The sequence below is a fragment of the Vespula pensylvanica genome, chromosome 24, assembly GCF_014466175.1.
Source record: "Vespula pensylvanica isolate Volc-1 chromosome 24, ASM1446617v1, whole genome shotgun sequence".
In the NCBI taxonomy this organism is placed as follows: Eukaryota; Metazoa; Arthropoda; class Insecta; order Hymenoptera; family Vespidae; genus Vespula; species Vespula pensylvanica.
Genome location: NC_057708.1, coordinates 573,834 through 581,333, shown reverse-complemented (window position 1 = coordinate 581,333; position 7,500 = coordinate 573,834). Strand labels below are relative to the sequence as shown.

At 39.0% G+C, this 7,500-nt stretch overlaps 2 long non-coding RNA genes across 21 annotated transcripts in view; both read right to left on the bottom strand.

The window, feature by feature from the left end:
• Positions 1 to 7,500, bottom strand: part of LOC122637175 — an 82,751-nt gene that overhangs the window by 70,974 nt on the left and 4,277 nt on the right. For 6 of the 20 annotated variants that reach the window (XR_006329139.1, XR_006329164.1, XR_006329159.1 and 3 more), the window contains exons 2-3: positions 7,061 to 7,260; positions 179 to 236 (exon numbers count right to left, since the gene is read on the bottom strand). The exons of 3 other annotated variants lie outside the window; for them this stretch is intronic. This is a non-coding gene — a long non-coding RNA (uncharacterized LOC122637175). Of the gene's footprint in view, positions 1 to 178; positions 312 to 2,262; positions 2,427 to 5,941; positions 5,966 to 7,060; positions 7,261 to 7,500 lie in introns of those variants that run through there. 11 more of the 20 variants (XR_006329160.1, XR_006329167.1, XR_006329165.1 and 8 more) reach the window with 8 other exon arrangements.
• On the bottom strand, positions 1,054 to 2,238 carry LOC122637176. Its single transcript, XR_006329177.1, has 2 exons — positions 2,056 to 2,238; positions 1,054 to 1,157 (listed from the first exon to the last, which is right to left on the bottom strand). It is a non-coding gene; the product is annotated as an uncharacterized LOC122637176 (long non-coding RNA).

Genomic DNA, 7,500 nt, shown 5'->3' with positions numbered 1-7,500 from the left:
AGAAGAGTTCGCGCGCGCATACACGCTTGCTTACTCTCGTTAGAAAAATTCGTTACATATCTATATACGTATGTATAAGTATACACATGTACAGATATATTATATATATATATATAAATGAGAAATAAAATAATGACAAGCAAAGAAGAGGAAGAAAAATTGCGTTATATGTACTCACACTGATGCTTCATCCGACTCGTATTATCATCCCCTCGTGCGCGCGAGCGCGCGCGCGCCTACAGTCAAGGAATGTAGTAGTAGTAGTAAAGGTGGTGATGGTGTCGTGATGTAGTAGTAGTAGTAGTAGTAGTAATAGTAGTAGTAGTAGTAGTAGTAGTAGTAGTAGTAGTAGTAGTAGTAGTAGTAGTAGTAGTGACGACGATGATGTGGTGTGGTGGTGGTGTAGTGGTTGGTAGTAGTGGTGGCAGCCAGTAATACAGCAGCAAATAGTAGTAGCAGTAGTAGTAGCAGTAGTAGACAGTAGTAGAATAGTAATAGTAATAGTAGTAGTAGTAGTAGTAGTAGTAGTAGTAGTAGTATAGTAGTAGTAGTAGTAGTAGTAGTACGGACGAAGAATGAAGTAAAAGAGCGAAGAGGATGAGCAGGAAGAGAACGGCGGCAAGAAGTAAAAAGTATGAGACTATGTGCGAGTGAGTGAGAGAGAGAGAGAGTGTGAGGGAGGGAAGAAGGTAGGGGAGAGAGAGACGGAGAGAGAAAGAGAGAGAGAGAGAAAATATAGAGGGTGAACGGGAGAGTAGGAAGGATGGAGCGATGCAGAGGGGCGGAGCGGCAACGTTGCAAAGAGAGGGGAGGTAGGTGGTATGCGAGGAAGCTTCGCACACGCGGCCCTCACGCACTCGGTTCACGCACTCTGTTCGCGCACTATGTTCGCGCACCGCGAGAGTGACTGCTCGTTCTCTCTCTCTCTTTCTCTTTATCCATTTATCTATCTGTCTGTCTAACTGTCCATCTATCTCTATCTATCTATCTATCTATCTATCTGTCTGTCTTTCTTTCTTTCTTTCTTTCTTTCTTTCTCTTTCGTTTTTTTTCTTTTTATCGTTCTTTCCTTCTTTCTCACGCGTTACTCGAGTTCAAGCGGAAACAAACGCACTGACGGTTGGTTTTTCTATCTTTTTCTTTTCCTTTTCTTCTTTCTGTATATATATTATATATATATATATATGTATGTATGTATGTTGTATGTACGCGCGTGAGTATGTATCTCTCTCAGTTTCTTTCTCTCTCTATCTCTTTATCTCTGTCTGTCTATCAAACTATCTCTATCTCTTTCTCTTTCTCGTTCACGTTCTCGTTCTCGCTCTCGCTCTCTTTCAGACGCACATGCTATCTTCCCTCTCTTTTCGAAGGGAGAAGTAGTAGGAGAAGGAGAAACCGTCGGAAGGGCGCGCTTTACGAAATGGTTACGAATCGACTTTTAACTTCTTTCTTTCTTTTCTTTTTTTTCTCGTCTCTTTGCTTTTATTTCTTTCTTTTCCCTCTCTTTCTCTCTCTCTCTCTCTCTATTTATTTTCTCTTTCGACGAGGACGATGGTCACGACGACGACACAACACAACACAACGCGACGACGATACGACGGACACGACGACACGTATTTTCGATGATCACAATCGCGTGTTTTACGTGCGTAAACCCGCGCGCCTGTATACTGCTGGTGGTTTTTTTTTTTTTTTATATTTATATTCCTATTATTTTTGTTTCTTTTCTCTTCGAAAAAGAAAAATCAACACGTATCTCTTACTACGTTACATATATATATATATATACTTTTACACACGAGATTACACGCGAGACAAATTATATATATATATATACACGGCCACACACGAACGCGCGCGCACACGGGCGCGAATAGAGAGAGAGAGAGAGAGAGAGAGAAAGAGAGAGGAGAGAGAGAAAGCGAGTGAGTGAATGAGTGAGTTTCACGCGCACGCGAGACGTGTCTCTCGTTTGACGTGCTGAGAGAGAGAGAGAAAGAGAGAGAGTGAGAGAGAGAGAGAAGAGAACGCCGCGTCGCGAAACGACAACACTACTCGGGACGAATATAATGAAGCAACGCCGGCGTTGACGGGCGGAATGATGACGATTACGACTCAACCAACGACACGACGATGACGACGACGACGACAACAACGATGACAACAACAATGACTACGACACGACGAGAACGGCAACGACGACGACAACGACAACAACGACAATAACGACGACAACGATAACAACGGATTTATGTGACGTACAAAATGGCGTTTGTCGAACCGCCCGCGCCCGATCAGCTGGAAAATGCCGGAATGCCGCCGCTAGGAAAGATCGACTGACTGCCGAGGTTCGCGGCCCTAAGTGGTTTGACGTTAAGAACGAACGAGCAAGCGAGGGAGCGAGAGTGTGAGATAGAAAGAGATATATATATATATATACATATATATAATAGACAGAGAGAGAGAGAGAGAGAGAGAGAGGTTGGGAGAAGACAGAGATAAAGAGAGAGACGGAGAAAGAGGAGGAAGCGACTGAGAAAGAAAGAGTGAAAGAGAGATAGAGATGGATGGATAGATGGAGAGAGAGAGAGAGAGAGAGAGAGAGAGAGAGAGAGAGAGAGACAAAGAAGCACGGAAGAAGGGGGTGCAGGTCGGTTGGAGGGGGGACTGAGGGGCGGCGAGAGTAAAAGGAGGGGAAGCACCCCACTTTTCCTAACGTTCGTCGGACGGCTTCGACTACCTTCGATTGCTTTCGACCGTAAGCACAGCAGGGCCGTGTCGCGCGTTGCAAGTATCTCTTTCTTTCTCTTTCTCTCTCTCTCTCTCTCTCTCCCTCTTTCTCTCTCTCTCTATATATATATATTGTGCGTATGTGTGTATATATATATATATATCGTATATGTATATAGGAATTTTCCTGACATTAAAAACAACTCTCCGACTACTCGTTTAATAACTATAACAACTTTTTACTACCCGCTTAAAATTATTACTATTAGTCGACGACTTTTTCGAATAACCATTTCGAATACCGGTAGCAGTTTAAAATTGGAAGAAAAAATAAATAAATATATGTATATAAATAAAAAAGAGTAGGAGAAAAACGAGTCAATTTCGTTTTAAGAGGAATGGAGGAAAGAAAGAGAGAGAAAAAGAGAGAGAGAGAGAGAGAGAGAGAGAGAGAGAGAGAGAGAGAGAGAGAGAGAGAGAGAGATTGAAACTTCTCCGTTTCGTACTTTTCCGTACTTTTTCGTAATTTTCCGTAAATCTCCGTGTAACTTCGTCTACATAACGCGAAACATCATGCAAGCCCGCTTCGACGACGCGCCGCTCTCGTTTCTTTCTCTCTCTCTCTCTCTCATTCCTTTCTGCTTATATATCTATCTACGTATGATGTACAGTGTATATACATATATATTTGTATATATATGTGTATGTATATATTCTTGCTTTGGCCGTTCCTCTCGTCGAGGAATTTATAAAAATCAATATAATACTCGCCGGCCGAAGAAGGGGACGGCAAAAAATTCGGGGTCCCGTTCTTCCTTCCTTCCTTTCTTTCTTTCTTTCTCTCTTTATTTATTTCTTTCTTTCCTTCGTTCGTTCGTTCGTTCGTTCGTCGTTCGTTCCTTCTTTCTTTCCTTCTCTTTCTCTCTTTCTCTCCCTCGCTCGATTTCTTCTTTTTCCTCTTTCTTTTCTTTCCCATTCTTTTTTCTTTTCTTTTCTTTTCTTTTCTCTCCTTCTTTATATTTCTTTCTTTTTTTTTTGTTTTTCATTCCTTTTGTACTTTTTACCGCGGAGTCCGCGTGCGCGTGTCTGCCTTCCATCTCTCTCTCTCTCTCTCTCTCTCTCTCTCTTTTCCCCTTCTTTCATCATACACACAGCACACAACACACACACACACACCACATATGTATAGACGTGTACGTATGATGTATATATAATATTCCCCTTCCTCTCTACGGCCTGCCCTCGAGAAGGAAGCCGTTATCGCGAGCGAGCGCATCTGTCCGCGGAGATGAGAGAGCGCGGGAGAGTTTATTTTCTTCGATTTTTCTTTTTCTTCTTCTTCTTCTTTTTTTTTTTTTTTTTTATTCTTTCTTTCCCTCTTCTCTTTTACCCGCCCTCTTATATATATAATAAGACGTATAATATATTAACATCGATATTAATAATAATAATAATAATAATAATGATGATGTAAATAAAGAAATAAAAATTAGAAAAATTACGAACGGACGTATTTTTTGTTTGTTTGTTTGTTTGTTTGTTTGTTTGTTTCTTTCTTTTTTTCTCTTACGATAAATAACAACAAGAACAACGACGTTAATAATAACAATTAGAATAATAATTAAAATGATTAACAAAAATAGTAACAAATAAATAAAAACGAAACAAAATTAAAAAATAAAATGGCATCTTTCCGTTCATTCATTTCTCGTTTCTTTTGCCGGCCGATTCACTTCCAAGAAATAATAATAAGTGAATAAAAAAATAAAAAACAAATAAAAAAACAAATAAATTAAAACAAAACAAATGTGTACTCTTCTCTACAAAGAAGAAGAAAAAGAAGAAAAAGAAGAAAAAAGAAAAAGAATGTGTTCGTTTCCTCCTTACGATCTTTTCGAATCATACTTTTTGCTAGAATTCACGTACATATTTATCGTTTCTTCGAACGATATTCCACGAGAATGAATGTGAGAAACAATGAAAACGGGGGGAGGGGAGCGGGGATGAAGAGGAGAGAGAGAGAGAGAGAGAGGGGTGAGTGAGTTAGGTAGGGATGAGGGAGGCGCGAGGGGAGAGAGATCGGTCGAAGGTATCGTTTCTTGGCATATCCGATCGCTTGCGCTCGGTGGAGGCTTTAGAGAAGGTCGAGGACCTGTTAGAGAACGAAGACGGTCGATCGTGCACGAGAAATTCAAGATGAGAAAGGGAATCTCTCTGTCTCTTTTTCTCTCTTTCTCTTTCTCTCTCTCTCTCTTTCTCTCTCCTATCTATCCGTCTATCTATCTCTCTGTCTATTGTATATACACCACTTCCATTATTACGAGGTTTATAATCTACTCGTAGATATGACGATAAATTGACTTTTCTCTTGGTTACAAAGACACTTCGTTATTCTTTTCTCTCCTTTGCGAAAAAAAAAAAAGAAACAGAAAAAAAAACGAATTGATTCCATGATAGAAAAGGGGAAAGGAAAGGGTGGGGGTGGGAAGGAAAAGAAAAAAACGAAGAGAGAGAGAGAGAGAGAGACGAACGAAACGGGAAACTCGACGCGAGTAGAGAGACAGAGAGAGAGAGAGAGAGAGAGATGAAAAACTGGCGTGGGTTCCGATGCTAGAGAGAGGTTCGTAATCAAACGAGATCGAGGGGAGATCATTAATTTCATCCGCCGATGTCCTCGAATCGTTTACTTTGCAAAGTGTCGAACGAAACGATTGATTGTCTTTCGAAACTTTCCACAGAGAAGTATTAGAAGTAGAGGAAGAATAAAAAGAAGAAATACGGAATTTCGTAGAGAGGTTAAAACGTTTCATGCCGGAACTCTTTCGCGTAGTTCGCGGCTCCCTGTACTGTCTCTACTCCCCACTCCTCTTCTCGATCTCTCTTTATCTCTTTCTCTCTCTAACTTTGTCCCTCTCCCCTCTACATCGCTCGAGATTATCGAGAAAGAACATTTCTTGTGAAGAGGAAGAGAAAGAGGAAGAAGGAAGAGAGAGAGAGAGAGAGAGAGAGAGACAAAAGAAAGGAAATGAAAGAGAAACGACGAAATAAAAAAGACGAAAACCGTTTCGGTAAAAGGATATTATCGCTCGTTGTGTATGGTGTTCCATCTTTTTTCATCGTTTTATATATATATATATATATATATATATATATATATATATATATATGTAACGAGATTTCAAATCGAGACTTTTCGTGCTTTTTTTGTTACCTTTTTCTTTCGTTCTCCGTCCTTTGTTTAATAATCGCAAACGTTGAAACATGTATCTTATTAATATAATAAAATTTCAAAAAGGAAGAGACACGCGCGACCGTTCTTGTCTCGTCTCCTGAGAGAACTGATCTGCCAATCGAGAATTAAATATGGCTGCTTAATATTTCCGTTAAACGTATCACGTGTCTGTGTATATATGTATATACGTATGTATGTATGTATGTATGTATGTATGTATGTATGTATGTATGTATGTATATGTTATAACCGTCGTTTACCACAAATAATCGTTCTTAAAAGTTCTGCGAGTAGTTAGTAGTTGTGTCTTTCTAAAAAGGTTAGACAAAAAAGAGAGAGAGAGAGAGAGAGAGAGAGAGAGAGAAAAGAAAAGAAAGAAGAAAAAAAGAAAAGAGAAAAAAAACGTGATGCAGGATAGAAAAGCTATATGATCAGAAATTGTTATATACGTATTACCTTTTCTTTTTTTTTTTTTGCAAAGGGTAGTCGAAGGGGATAGGCTGGTCCAATATCTTTTTATCACAGCCCAGGGGCGAACGAATAAAAGATTACGGCAATGCGGGGATGGTAATAAAGAGGCTAAACTACTCCTACGAAACGACACGTGACATCGATTCGGAAATTGAAATCGCCATTTCCTTTTTTTTTTTTTTTTTTTCAAGAAACGAAAGATCGACTTTGTTTTCAAAACTTTTACCGTCCGTTTTTTCTTTTCTTTCTTTTTTTTTTTTCTTTTCAATTTTTTTCGCGTTTTCTTTTTTGCTTTTTTTAAACGATCGTAGCGATCGTTGAAAATCGTTTATAGAAAGATGTGTATTACGAATCGACTGATTGACGAAATCGAACCGATACGAATCGGCATTTTGAAATTCTACGAATCGATTCGAAAAAGAACATAAAATATTTTTAGACGCAAGACCGATGACCGTATTTCATGCGATTTTATTTTTCGAATCGTCGCGAATGAATGCTCGCTTGTGGGTTTATTTAAAAAAAAAAAAAAAAAGAAAAAGAAAAAGAAGAAAAACAAAAAGAAAGAAGAGAAAAAAAAAGAAAAATAGAGAATCAAAGCGTTTACCTTTCAGTATTAAAACTCACCGTAATTCTGTGCCTTTTCTGGGATCGGTCGTTGTGCTTCCTCAACCGGAAGCATAGGAAAGCGGTACCCTGGAGAACATTCGTCCAATCCCTCGCCTCCTCCATCGCGAAGAAAGGCTTGGGATTGGTTGCCACTGCTCTTTCGTTCTTCCAACGAATCCTCTCTCGAAATGTATCCGTCAACGAGAGAAAGAGAGTATCTTAATAAGTAATTAACGAATAATTAATACTACTATCTCATTTATATTGTTTAATATATATATATATATATATATTTTTTTTTAATCATTAATACTATCGATATTTTCTTACACACTGCCCATCCCACTCTTCTCGCGTCCACATTAATATTACATATATTTTCCTTTATCCACTAATCACCGATCGACATAATCGCTAACCTATAAAACCTTACGATCGATATTTGATATACGCATTAA